The 14,912-nt window shown below is 40.9% G+C and overlaps 1 pseudogene; it reads right to left on the bottom strand.

The window, feature by feature from the left end:
- Positions 1 to 14,912, bottom strand: part of LOC146307615 (sodium/hydrogen exchanger 9-like) — a 103,461-nt pseudogene that overhangs the window by 4,301 nt on the left and 84,248 nt on the right.

Below are 14,912 nucleotides of genomic sequence, written 5' to 3'. Positions count from 1 at the left end.
AGCTAACAGGATTTATTTATAAATGTCTCAAATGAGGGAGGGAGAGGGGGAGAGAAAAGAGGGCGGGGGATGAAGAGGTAGAAAAGGAGGGGAATAATGACTTCCTTGGGACCTGAAGGAGTGAGTTGTCTTCTTGTCGGCATGGTGTCCTCCCGTTCCACGCTGGCATAATACTAGACAGCAATGGTAATTATAACTGCAAGACCTGCTTTCTGCTCCACCACGGTGTCAGGTGTGTCAGTGTGTGTGTGTGTGTGTGTGTGTGTGTGTGTGTGTGTAGGGAAAAAGGTGCTGAGTAGAGTAGCTGTGTGTGGGGGGGTAGAAGCCCAAATGCTGCTTCAGCCGTCCTCGCAGCTAGCTCAATCCCGTCCTACAAGTCTCACATGTCACCTTTTCCTGACCTCTAATCAATAGAGTAACTGAGTACATATACTCAACCACTGAAGTATTTCTACTTTACTTGAGTACATTCATTTCATGCTAGTATATATATATATAGAGAGAGAGAGGAAATAAAGTAAAATCAAGAAACAAAACACATACACATTTAAAAGATAAAGAAGATGGACCATCCTCTTATAAAAAGAATTTAATTAAATTTGTGAAAGATAAATAGAGACTGTTATTTCAAAATAGGTTGAGGTTTTCATCAGATAGTCATGGAAAGGCCTTCTTTCTCTGCTTCAGAGTTAAACAGGCGTAGGTGTTTCATTTTAGGATAAAAAGCATCTTGTTAAACCATTTTTAACACTTGGAGAATCTGATTATTTCTAGTCTAAGAACATAAATTTTTTTTTGGCTGTGACCATTTCTCCACATTAAACAAACAGTTTGACATTTTAGGAAACACATTTATTCCCTCTCTTGGAGAGAATTAGATTGGAAGATCAATACTACTCTCTTATCCGTGTGTGAAATATGAAGCTACAGCTGGCAGCCGGTTAGATTAGCTTCAGAAACAGCTAACCTGGCTCTGTGCAAAGGTTTGCCTCTCATTCTTAGCTGTGCGTAGTGACTCCCTGAAGTGTTGTTGTCACCGTGAGGTCGCCCGGGGACCAACGCTGACTCAGCACATGGGAGAAGTTAACCTTCTACCAGACTTGAGGGGGCAGGTTCGAAGGTCTGTACCCAGGCAATAAACAAGTAGTTTTGGTGCCTAGAACAAATCAGAAAATAATGACAAAAACAAACAAACAAACAAACAAACCTGAGGATAATAAATCAACTGAGTTTAAAAAGTGCTCCACCTAGTCTCCTGGATGAAAGTCCTGTGCTCACTGTTGCCAGATTTAATGACTTTTCAGACTCTCCTAGCGACATTATTTCCAAAAAGTGACTAGCGACAAATTTAGCAACTTATTCTGCAAACAATAAACATGGAAATATAGTTATTTTAATCTAGTAAATATCTAAATAGTTTGTATTATCTTCTGCCTCCCTTAATAGATTAAAAAGAAAAACCTTTCACTTCAAATACACGATGTCCCTGTAGTGAGTTTGTGTTTACTTTTTTTAATCTACCATTTATAAACCTTGAGGTGATCTCTATTTTGTTTGCTGCAATCAACACAACCTTTACATGAATGTGCAAATGAGGGTATGAATTTAAGAGACTTCACCCCGCACCCAGCCAAGAAATAGCCTGTCACATAACCTTGAAAAACCACAAATGAACATTTATCTATTTATGCTACTTTATTCTACACTTCTACTATACTTCAGAGGGAAATATACTTTTTATCTGATTGTTTATCTGATAGCTGCAGACAACTCATATCATCATCATCTGATCAATATAATGCATTGTTATAGATTTAACTACCATCCAGTAAATTAGCTTCACTCTCAGCAGCTGCAACAATAAAACGCTGCTTGTAGGTTAATGCACCAGTTATAAATATCTCAGTGATGCATATACAACACTCTGAGAGGGGCCATTTGCTATAATGACTACTTCTACATGTCTCTCACACACAATACAAACTGTCAGCAGCACATATTTACAATTGGTGCCACCTCCCTCTAACTGTTACTGTTCTGTTTATGCCTCGCTAATGTGACACGTTATATATTACCATAAATAGGTAACACGGAGAGATCTACCTCCCAAGTCAAGCCTCAGACTCACCCAGAGACCAAGCCAAATGTATAATACAGCCACCCCATGGCTCTTTAACATGGGTGGCCTCTGGGATGCCAGAGTCAAAACAAAAACATCGGTTTCCAGCCCTTAAACCGCCCGCTGCAAACCAGTGCGGCAGGAAAGATCAGACAGGCTTTGATGTCTGTCAAAATCAGTACTTAAGGGTAAAACGTTTCTCCTAATGAGCCCTAAAGCCAGGCTGACAGGGAAACAGCTACAGCAGCAGCGGTACAATATTCCTGCAGGATGAGACGCCGGCGAGCCGAGCTGAAGCTCAATTACCAGGCAGCAGGACCCAGGCAGAGGCTCCTCTCACCTGGTCCACATCAAAGCATCTCCATAATACATTTTTTTTTCTATCAACAGGAAACACTGGCCAGGACTGCACCTTTCATCCTGCTCACGGCTTCTCTCATCCCCTCGCGCACTTCTCTCTCTCTCTCTCTCTCTCTCTCTCTCTCGCTTTCTCACATTTACATGCAGACACATACATTCTGTCAAATGTGCAAATTAACCCACTATGTAGACTTTTAACCACAGCCAAAGGGTATGGTTACACTGTAGTTACTATGGTTACACAGATTGCAATGTTGTGTTGCAATGAAAGCAAGAGTCATAAATCAAACATTTTCATTGTGTCATACTATTTGTGTGTGTTTGGCTGGATTGATACGCCTACAGAACCAGCCTGGCTCTGTCTGTGAACGTTAAAAAATTAGGCTGGTAGTTTATATACTTTGCTTTTTGTGAGGATTTAACAAAGATAAAATCAGCCTTTACTGAATCCCAGAGGGGAAATTCGGTTGCAGGATAGGGACAGAAATGAGTGCTGATAAATACGGAAAGTAAAAGGAAGAAAAAAGACAAAAAAGTTTGGATGCTGTGCAACATGTAAATAAAAACAGAATGTGATGATTTTCAAATTCTTTTCAACCTATACTCAGTAAAATAAGTACAAATATACAAATATTTAATTTTCAAACTGATAAACTTTGTTGCTTTTTTGTAAATATACACTCATTCTGAATTTGATGCCTGCAACATGTTCCAAAAGTGTTGAAACAGGGGCATGTTTACCACTGTGTTACATCACCTTTTCTGTTAACAACACAAAGTAAGGGTTCAGGAACTGAAGACACTGATTGCTGAAGTTTTGGAAGTGAAATTCTTTCCCCTTCTTGCTTTATATACAACTTCAGCTGCTCCACAGTTCAGGTCTCTGTTGTTATATTTTGTGCTTTATTTCACAAATTTTCAATGAGAGACAAGTCTAGACTCCTGGCAGGCCAGTTGAAACACAGACAGACGTGTTTTGGCATTGCCTTGCTGAAATATGCAAAATGAGTGTATATTTATAATAAACAATAAAGTTAGATATCTTGTTTTTGTACAGTCTTAAACTGACTATAAGTAAAAAAAAAAAGATTTGAAAGTCACTACATTCTGTTTGTATTTACATTTTACTACGTGTCCTAACTTTTTTGGAATCAGTTGTAGGTATATAAGATGAATAGAAAAATTAAATCATAAAAAAATACAACAGTCCAACAATCAATGGCCATGTGTGTGCCCAACAATTTGGAAACTGTGTATGTGTGTTGTGAAGCGGTCCGTTTTGCACCTAGGTGGGATGATCAGGTGGCTGAATGAGCCCATCTGCCACATGGAGAGGGTGAGACAGGGTTCTCCAGGATGGTTACGATTGTCATCCTGCTCTGTGCCACTGACTCCAGGCTGTTTGTTTCCAGCAGAGCTGGCCTTCCTTGCCAGCTCGTTCAGTTTGCCAGAACTACCCAGTCCTGATATCACCATCCCAGCACAGAACAGCAAAGAACCGGCTGCTTCAGACAGGTAGATCTACACACTACATACACAGATCTATATGTTTCCTCAGGAAGAACTGTACGCCCTGTCCCTTATTGAAGAGGGCATCTGTTGTAAGACCAGATCAGTTGTTTGTTTAATTGGACCCCATGGTACTTGCGACTCCCTCGTCTTCACTTTCTCCACCCGGATGATAATCAGGCCTCCTCTTCCTCTGACAGTCCACCACCAGCTCTCTCATCTTGCTGATACTGAGCTTTGGGTTTCTGTTGTTGCACCACGTTACAAAGTTCTCCATCAGTCCTCTGTCCTCCAACAATGGAGGATTTGTTCGAAAACTTTTGAAGGTTGAGGGAACTGAGGAAGTCTGAATGTGAAGAGCCTCAAACTCTAACTCTTAGTAAATGAGCATTATTTTCCCCATGTCAAAGATTTGCTTCTCACATGGCTATCTACACTGGAGTTATCTTACAAAGTATACTTATTAAGCTTTTTTTCAGTTCTGTCTAGACTGTTATTCAACAGGTATTGTCAGAAAATGTCTCATCACCGTCTGCTGCTCACTGGATTCCAATCTTTTTCAAATTCCATCATTGATCAGCTGAAAAATACCTTCACCAGTTCATCAGTCTGTTTATGCACAGACTATGAGTTTCATTATTTCTTCAGGCCACTTCTTGTGGCAACAAGCTGAGAAAAGTAGTGTTTGAATCAATGTTCTCAGATGCTTTGAGGTTGACAGGGATTTCACAAGAACCCCCAAAGCATCCACCTTTTCTGCACTTTGTGGTTTAACAGCCTCAACTAAAAGAGGGAAGGATTAGAAAGCAAATATTAACCCCTCTGCAATGATTTTCTAAGACAAACTCATTCAGAAGCACAATGTTTGATGGAAACTTGGCAGAATTTATTACTCATCAACACCATCCTGTGAAAAATGGTGGCGGCAGCAGTGCCATGTTGTGAGGAGGCTTTTCAGCAGCAGGGACATGGAGACTTGTGAGGACACAACTGAACAATGAAGAGCCATTTCTCCAGGAGTATTTCAGCAGCGGTACATGAAAATATCCTATTGAATATATTAAGAATTATTTGCTCATGGATGTTCCCTAGTCAGTTTGATTAAGTTTGAGATGAAGGAACAATGTGGAAAAAAAAAATCTAAATCTAGTGGGGCTCTACAGACATAACCAGAAAATCTCAAGGCTGTAATCGCTGCCAAAGTTGTCTCAAGAAACTAATTACTTGGATTGAAAATTGAGGTTTATTTTTTTCTGTTCTTAATATATTCGTTAAAGGTTTTGACAGTCTTTTTTTTATTGTATTATGTGTTCGCTATATTCATCTTGCAACGCCACAAACATGCAAAAACATTGCTAAATTGTTTCTAAAGACACTGTAAACACAGATGCCATTACCTCATACTGTTTCCTAACTCGAGTGTCATACTGTTGTCAGAGAAAACTGACAGCCCTGACATGATTCAACAAGCCAGAGCATGATGCACGTTCTTCATCTGACGGTCCAACAAACCGGCTGACTTAAGCCTGTCTTGTTTTCAATAAACAGAGCTCAATTTTACAATGATAAACCTGCTATTTTGGAGCTTTTCTAATCCACGGTGAGTGGTTAATGGTCAATCATATACTTACCCTAACTGTTATTCACTTTAAATGCGCTTCTGTCTCTAAAAATATCTAATATTAATCTAATACAAACATTAACACACTCATGCATTAAATGAATACTGTAAATGCACAAGCCGCCCTGCATCTCATTGTTTTGCAGCGGAGATCGAGTCCATAAAGTAAAATGATGTGCTCCTTATTGAGCACCGGGCCAGGTCATGGGGCCATTAAGTGGTAAAATTAGATTAGCTTAAACTGAATGCGGTCCTCATGAAATTCCACCGCAGAGGACAGAATAGTTGTCTTACTGCCAAATGATTTAACTACATCCTCTGCTTACGGGAATCCACTTCATCCTCCAGTCAACAACAAATGTATCAAAGAAATAAAGTGACGTTTTGGGAAATTCACTTTCCTGCTGAGTTAGATGAAAAGGTCAATACTACTATTATGTTTGCATCGCAAGGCTACAACTACCATCTTGTTAGCTTAGCTTAGCATGGAGACTGTTGTGGTTACCCCCCTGTATGACCATGACTTCTTGTTTATGCACTTTTATTTGGTGTGGATTAAACGGAATATAATGTGTCACTTAGCGGTAAAGACAAGTGATATATTCAGATATATTATATTGTAATTTCTCTTCTTGCCTTGTCAGGTGTGGTGTGTGGGTCAGGTAGGTTTGAGCTTCTCTTCTTTAAACTCTCTTTCCATTTCTCTGGATTATGAAGTTCCTACAGATAAATATGTAAATAATTTGTTTGATCTTCTCCCTCTCCTTGTGGATTTTTTACTTGAAATACGATGTCCCTCTTGTGAGTTTGTGATCATTTTGCTAAAGATTTCTACATTACAGTCTCTCTCTGTGTTTTAATCTGTCAGAATGATGGACAGCCTTTAGGCTTTTCAGTCACTGTAATGAAAATATTCGGTTAGCACAACCTCTGCTTCAAACATAGCCAGGCAAGCTGCTCTTCTAGAAACAACTGTTTTCAAAACATCAAAAATATTCCCTATAGCAGCCGCAAAAACAATCAAAAGGAAACATGGTGGTGCAGCACGGCGGACTCAATGAAAGCAGACACATGCCCTAATGAAAACGGACTCATGAATACTAAGTTCCATTTTTACCATATTTTGACAATAAATCCCCATAAATCTTTCACACTGGACGCTTGCATACACAGATGCATTCTGATGTGCACTGCATGTTATGAAAACTGTCATACGTACATGTATTCAGGTTTCAGTGCATGCATTCAGTATTATACAGACTGTGTATCCTCCTAAAGAAGTTCATGAACAACCTGTTTGTTCTGCCATCACAGTACATATGGGTCTTTCTTCACATTCCCTGAAATGAGCCACTCTGCTACCCTTGTACTCAGTGTATAACACTGCTACACACACCAGTGCATTAAGCATTGTGAGTGCCAGCAGATGTGAGAGTGCTTTGGAGAAGAAAGCAGTGAAAGGATACTTGTAGTCCAGATGGTGCCACAGGCCCTGTGTTGTGTCTGGCCTCCCTGCAGCAACCTGTAGGCCATGAGAGAACCACTGTTAGTCATTGACACACAAAGACCCTCTGGGGTGGCTATATATGCTGCCTGATGGAAATGTTGGAAACCTGCACCCCTGGATGGTCAGCAGGGCCATATCCAATGACCTCCACTTTTACCAGTGGGACCCCAGGCCCTGTGCTTATGTAGGAAAATCCTGTTCTCAAAATCTCCCTCGAGAAACCTTCCCGCTCCAGTAAGAACACGCCCCCAGCAGTCCCTGTGCGGACTCTCACCCTGGGCAAGGTTACGTTTATCCATTTCCATGAGAAAGAGCCCTGGAGCTTGGCCTTTCCTCTCCGCCGGGATCCTCCCCCAGCCTTACCTGCCTGCCACGCTGCCGCCTATTCTGTCTGCCCTTCTGGCCTCATAATGCCAGGGAGCTGCCCAGACCATGTCCCATTCACAGCGTGCAGATAAGAGTCAGGTCAAATAAGAAGATGAAAGAGAGGGGATGGAGCGCTGCTGGGAAGCAGTGATGGTAGGGTAGGAGGGGAATGTGTGGGCGGACGTGCCTGTGCAACAAAAAAGGCACACTGAGAAGACCTGTGTGCCAGCAAGGATCTGCTCCAGACTGTCATTTAGCAGATAGCAAAAGTGCATTTCCTACTCTTGAACCTCGTCTTCACTTTGATGCAATGCAGCGTTAAAATAAGCAGCAGAGCCAGGATTAAAGGGTAGAAGCATATAACGTGTCAGTGGGAGAGGATGGCAGGATATACTGCGAATCCTTGCTCTGTACATAAATGTGCTACATATTATTAAATCCCTGTAAAATACAAAACTCTACCCTGTACCAGTAGTCAAACACGTACAGACTCAGAATGTGACGCAGTACAGCCCCGCAGCACTTCTGTGGTGATTAAAAATAGCTCTTAAGCAAATGAAGTTTCATTGTCTTTGAATGCGATCGCTGCTCTCCCACTTTGTTCGGCTCCCTCCAGTGCAGAGAGCTGCAACTAAGCAGAAAACACAGCTCACAGTGCAATCTACTGTATACATGGGTCTGGCTCAAGCATAAAAAATAAATGTTAATTCCATCTAAATGTCTCGTTTATGAAATAGGCTAAAATGTTGTATATTGTTTTACAAATTAGAGAAAATAAAAACAATGAGTTGGCCCGTTATCTCAGGCCTATGGCGACTTGGGTTGCAGTGGTTTGTCATTTTAAAAAACGTGGAGAGACACTGTTCTAGAGGTCCTTGAAAAGGTTCCAGGGGTCATATGTAAAATTCTAGAGTTCCTTTACTAGATTTTAGGGGTCATTTAGTAGGTTCTAGTGGTCATTAAGGAGGTTATGTTATACTTTCTGAGTGTTGATGGCCACTGAGAAAGTTCTAGAGGTCTTTGAGGAGGCTGTCGGGGTCATTAAGGAGTTTCTAGAAGTTGTTTAGTAGGTTTTAGTGGTTACTGATGAGGTTCTAGGGTTCTCTAGGAGTCTTGATGGATGGATTCCTTTTAATTAATTTGTCATCCATCTGTATGTAGACTTCCTTTGTATACAATAGCGCAACTTCTTTCAAGTACTGTGAATAACTGAACAAAAGAAGCTGTTGTCCTTCCACCAAATAAAGTCTTGTGGAAAGTAAATTAAGCTCAGAGATTCTATTTAATTATAATTCTTTGATCGTCTCTAAAGATTTAGAACGCATCATTTTAAGCCTCGTGAGCTGTTTCTTACTGGCATCTGTTGTTCTTCTCTCCATATTTTGCAAATTAGCTACTCATTTTTAAAGTTTTATGCATACTGGCGGGAAATTTTCATGAAAAATTCATCCCCTGAATATCTAAACTGAATCATATAAAACTCTAGGTAGATCATTAGGACTACTGTTTGCGACGATGTTAATAGTTTAAGTGTTTTAGAGTGCGCAAAAACAAATACAGACTGTCTGTAATACATCAATATAGAGTAGCACTAATGCTAAATGGGATTGATGAGAAATACCTGCATGAGAGCTATGAAGTACAACTAAATGGAGGCAGCAAAGTACAATGATAGTAAGCAATGCCCTCCTGGGTATTATGGCAAGACAAATTGATTCCTGCCTGCCTGGTATGCAAAAAAAAATAATGTTTTATACCCTACTTTACATTGCAGAGTATCCGATATATGAGGCAATTCCACTTATTTACACTTGCAACAGGTAGTTTTATGAATACCTTTGAGGAGAGATTTACTGGACACCATATTTTGTATGCAATCCTGCAGACGGAAGCTTGTGAAGCATGAAACTGACACTATTTCAAAGGGACACTTGCAGCAAAAATGGCACTGCAGTTTAGATTAAAATGCCAGAGAGGACAAAGACTGCAGCAATAAACAGGGAGGATAAAATATGGATTACTGAATAGCGACATTAAGGTGAATTTACCTCAAAAGAAAGGTCCTTGGGATTTTCACGTGAATCCACCCCCACTCTATAGAGAATGAAAGAAGCACAGTCAAACCCAGACTCAACACAACAGAGGCAAATCTCAAGGGTTTGATTCTCCACTACATGTGAAGGTATACCTGTTCAAACGCTCAGTCTAGCACTGCATGTGACTTTGCGATGAAAGTCAGCATGGAACTCGGCTCAGTTTGAACATGACCTTTCAAACGGTTTCATCAAAATCAGCCTCGTCTTCCGCATCACACCAAGAAAATGTCAGCCGGGTAAACCTTTGATAAACGACAAAACAGCGTCACAATTAAGCCTGATATTCTGCGCGGCTGCGATTATTACCCTGCCGAGGCGTGGACCCCGCTTTGTTGCAGGCGTGCTCGAGCAGCGGGGCTGAGAGGAGAGGCCGACTGGCTGCTTGCTTGCTCTGAATTGAAATAAAGTGACTCAGCACCGGCCAGTGACAGCCTAGTGAGCCGCTTCATCGCAGAAACAAGGGCGTTATCTCAGCGTGTGCATGCGTTTCCCTCAATCAACACACATGCTGAACCCCCACAGTGCAGCACCGCTTTTAATGTTGAACCTGACGCCGAAAGGTGATGATAACTTTGAAGCATCTTCTGAGGTCATGTGATGATAATTTCTGAAATCATTTACAGTTGCACAGTAGCCAAAATACCTCCATTCAGTACGCCATGGGTGTAAAATTTCTCACTGAGAGCTCAGAGGGATGCTGAGCGCGAGATGGCTGTCGATGCTGCTTCCTACAGGTCAGCAGTTAACTCTAATAGCCTAGCATTACTGCTGCAAGGCTCAGGACATTTTGAGATACCACTATCACTGTGTGTGTCTGTGTGTGAGCGTGGCTCAGTGTGAATCTTGAATGTGCTGATGCCAAAACCTTCACGTAGAGACCTGTGCAATAACACAACACAGAGATGGCTCTCATCAGAGCATTAGAGTGCTGTGGTTGTGTAAATTTTTTGTCTTGGCTGCCATGACCCATCTCCAGTATTTGTCCTTTAAGGGATATTTTGGATTATTGTATTCAGTGTGGAGAAGCAGAGAGGACTACCAATGAAGGAAGCTAATCAATGTTGCTGCTGTGGACAGGGTCAGCATCGAAATGTATTTTTGGCACCTACAAAAAGGTCCCCCTAATAGAAAAATCAATATCATTCTAATTGTATGCTATAATTTGGGTGAATTTTAAGATGATTATTTCCTGCAAATGTTGCATTTTCCTGACATTTTAGGGACTTTTTATAAAACTCTCTGTCTGTATTATGTTTTTTTTTCTTTACTTGAAACAGTCATGCATATTTTAGACAAATCCATTGCTGCATCTCTCACACTTGGCCATCGTTATTAGCTCTTTGGTTGTTATAACTGTGTACTTCTCTATTGAAGGATGAGGCTGGATAGCAGACAGAATGCTATGTGAATGCAGCTCGTGTTTACTTCTTCACCATGCCCTTTTCGGAAAAGGTTTACATATTAAATATTAATCTAAACTTGAGAAATAATTTTCTTTTCCTCACAGACATGAATGTTATTTAAATTTCAAACACAGCTTATATAATGGTAGTTTCCCATCGGAACAGGCTGTCTGTTAAGCATACACTTAAACTGAAATTGGTTTGTTTATATGGGCTTTTTTTTCAGGTGGCTAAAATGTGTTTTGCTTCTGATCCTGTCCACAGCAGTTCATTGCTTAGCTTCCATGCTGGTACTCCTCTCTGCCTCTCCACACTGAATGCGTGTGACAGCAGGTAATAAACTCAGTATCGATAACTACCTCATACAACCCTACGTCAAATAACCAAAACTATCCCTTTAATTTCTCCCTCTCTGATCATGACTCCTTTTCTCACATGCAGCATGGCTGTTCGTCTGACATCCTGAACATTATTGTGCTTAGTAATTAATCTGAATTTGATCCTGGCTGTGCTCCATCCCAACAAACCATCCATCACTGAGCCATTTTTCTTACTTTGTTTTCGTTTCTCGCTATCTGTCCTTGCCTCTTCCTCTATTTTATACGTGGTTTTCTTCCTCTCCGCACCCATCTTTATCTTAACCACATCCATCTCTGTCTCTTCTCTCTGTTACCTAATATTTTTTGCTGGTTCTGTTTTCTTTCTCTTCCACTTTCATCCAACTCTCCCTGTTTATTTTCATTTTCACTTTTTTCATCATCTTTATTGCTCCTCCTGTCTTTATCACCTCCTACCTCCTCTTAATTCTGTTTATTTGTCTCTTCCTACCACCATCTCCCTGCTTCTTTATTTTCTGCCCACCACATATATCTGTTCTTGATAAGAGAAACTGAAGTTGAAACTGTGCTGAAAGTGCAGATGAGTGTTAAGAAGGTGTTATTACGCATGGTCTTTCTGGCCCTACGCTGGAGCAAGTTGTTTTGAGGTGGTGCAAAGTGTTGCGGCCGTGACGCATCGCCTTCAGCTGGCAGGATGCATGTCATGGTGACAGGCTCTGTCAGTGAGCTAAGCTGAAAGAAAGGGCAGATAGGGTATGAAATGAAAAAAGCACGAAAAGGAGCACATGCTTGGGGTAGGGCAGAAAGAATAGGGGAGAGGAGAGCAAAAATAAAGAGAGCGAGTTCCAGTTTCTCGAGCGTGATGGTGAGTGAGATAGTCTGAGGTGACATGAGAATGACAGAATGAGTTGGTGTTGCTGGTGGTGAATGTGAGAGGGAGAGATACTGTAGTGAGTCTGGTGAGTGAAAGATTGACTAGGAGAGAGGACAAGACATAAAAGAGAATAGAGGAGAGTGGCAGTCTCTCAATAGAGATGCAAGAGGAACAAAGATAACAGGGCAGGGTTTGTGAGTGTGGTATGCTTTGTGTCTTTGGGAAAATATTGTGCTGTCAGCCGGCCTGCTCTCGTTTTCTGAATTGATGTGACCCCTGTGCCCTGTTACCCTTAGCTTCAACACACTGACATTCAATACAGACAAGTCAAGTCCAAACTAATCTAACAATGCTGTGGCCGCGAGTTCACAGAAGTAAATCTGAAAATGAGTCAAAGTGGACAGCCAGAGGCACGCACTGGGAAAGGAAAGGGAAGAGGAGGGAAGTCTGTAAACTTTGCATAAATTTATATCCACTGCAGGAAATGTGGTTGCAGACAACAGCTGAGTCACAGATACTTTTGTAATGAGTCTACACAGGAATACGTGAACCTCCCTTGGCCTAGTTACCTTCCCAAATGAGGTGGAGCTCTCTCCATTCTGCAGGGAAATCACACCCCTGCAATAAAACCCGGTCAAAAAAGAAATACACAATGGAGTAACTCAATCTTCCGTTATCTGCAGAGATTGTAAGATTGGGTTGTGGTTGCTAACCTACCAGTTATCTGCAAAACCAAAGTCTATGTTTCCTTCACTGTTAGTGGGCTCTAAGACTGGGTGACACCAATAAAGAACCATTTAATGTAAGATTAGTTCAGATTTTAGCAAGACTAGGCTTAAAATTAGTGAAGCAAGATTCAAAATTAAGCAGAGCTCTGTTGCATAATTAAAGAAACAACGTTTATTGAGTTTAGAATATATAGTTTAATCAGTATTACCCACATTGTTTTTATATATTTTAACCACAGCTTTTAATTGCTAAAATTAAAAAATAAATTCTCCTGCTATTACAGTCTAGCCAGTATAACAGAGGGTGAAACGGTGAACTTTTTGCTGCTCTGTATTTTTTTTAAAAATATGCATTGTTTGCTAGATAGCTAAAAAAGTTAGCTAGCCTACTTAGCCTGGTCATTACAGCTCAGTAGAGAAGATCCTCCAATGAGAAAAAACTTGTTGGTCATATTAATGGAGCAATATGACCAAATAACAGAAGATTAAAAAGAACAACAGCAAAGTGAATTAAAAGAAAGAAGAAACAAATTCATAAAACTCAGTTGGGTTGAGTCTGTCCCTCAACTTTCTTTAAGAAACTTGATCATTTCTCACAATCCATTTCAAAGTTTAAGCTCTTCAAGTGTAAGCTTAAAGTTAAAACTCGACCAGTTTACAGTTTTGGTTTTTACAGTTTTGGTGCAACATAAATAAATGTAATCTTGATTTAGAATAAAATCTAAATTTAGGCTTAAGGGGAGGTTTAAATTGAATCTTTCTGAGTTTTAACCGAGTTTAAAAGACTGGTGCAACAACATAATTTAAAGTTGAACTGTGATTTAACTGGATTAAAAAAAAATTAGCCTCGCTGGTGCAACCTCGCCTTAATGTGCTGATATGATCTCGACTGTCTTGTACTGAGCTCCACTGTGGCTACAATACCTCTGGACACATTCCAGGATGACATGGCGCTCTGCACCGGGCCTTCAGGGCCGACTCATCCCAGGCTTTTGGGGAAAGTTGCTTTTAATATGAGCATGTTTTCAGGTTTTTGTGTTTGGGCTTTTTTTAAAAACTGGAAGAGAAAGTAGTGGATTTTTTTTTACTGCACATTTAAGCACAAAAAAGCTAGAAACTACACACCTAGATTGATGCAGAAAGCACCCACGCACATCCATAAACACCTCCTAACAGACTAGTATTTCTACAATACCTCATAGAGAAGAAGAGGTACAAAGTAACTCGGCCTTGAGCAACGTTTCAGTATGTGTGTGCACATGTATGTGTGTCTGTGTCTCTGTTGTTATGAGGCTGGCTGACAGTAGTGGGCTGATAAAGCTGTGCTGCAGGGACGCAGTACATGAAGCCTCAAGAGAAGACGCTGCAACATCACAGAAAACGTCAGCGACTTTGCACGTACGTCTCATTTATAATACATGCTGTTACAGCAGAGGCAGTCTACAGGTAGAAGTTTATCGTGTTTACATGTATGCAAAACATTTTCTTCACTAGTATTTCCTCAGGAGGAAAGAATTTCCAATGGATGCGATTAACAGGAGTGGTTTATAAACATTTGAGTTTCTTCTCGAGTTCAAGTACTCAAGCACACACTCAACAGGCAGGGTAAATTAAGTTACAACACTCCTCCCCTCTGCTGTGCTATTTCCTCTGCTCACTGCTCTGACAGGGAGAGGGAGAGGACGAGAGTGGAAGAGACGGGGGAGCACAGAGAGATAGAGACGGGAGACAAAGGGAGTCGGAGTCTCGCAGGGACTGTGTTTGCTCTATGCTGTGAGTTTGGACAAGAGGAAAGCTGTAAGTCATCCTTCCAGTTTCCTGTTTGCAAATCCCATTTGGTTGTTCTTCTCACCAGGGGGTCACACGGATCCCACGTTCGACAGCGTTCACCCCTCGCAACAGATATCTGAATTTGGAACCAGCACTGATATAAAAAACATGCACAACATACACACAGTGGTAGAAAGACACTAAGTACATTTACTCAAAAA

Source organism: Lutjanus erythropterus, chromosome 21 (genome assembly GCF_056507025.1).
Source record: "Lutjanus erythropterus isolate fLutEry1 chromosome 21, fLutEry1.hap2, whole genome shotgun sequence".
NCBI lineage: Eukaryota > Metazoa > Chordata > Actinopteri > Lutjaniformes > Lutjanidae > Lutjanus > Lutjanus erythropterus.
The sequence above is the reverse complement of the archived record's forward strand: the minus strand, read 5'-3'. Positions and strand labels throughout refer to the sequence as shown.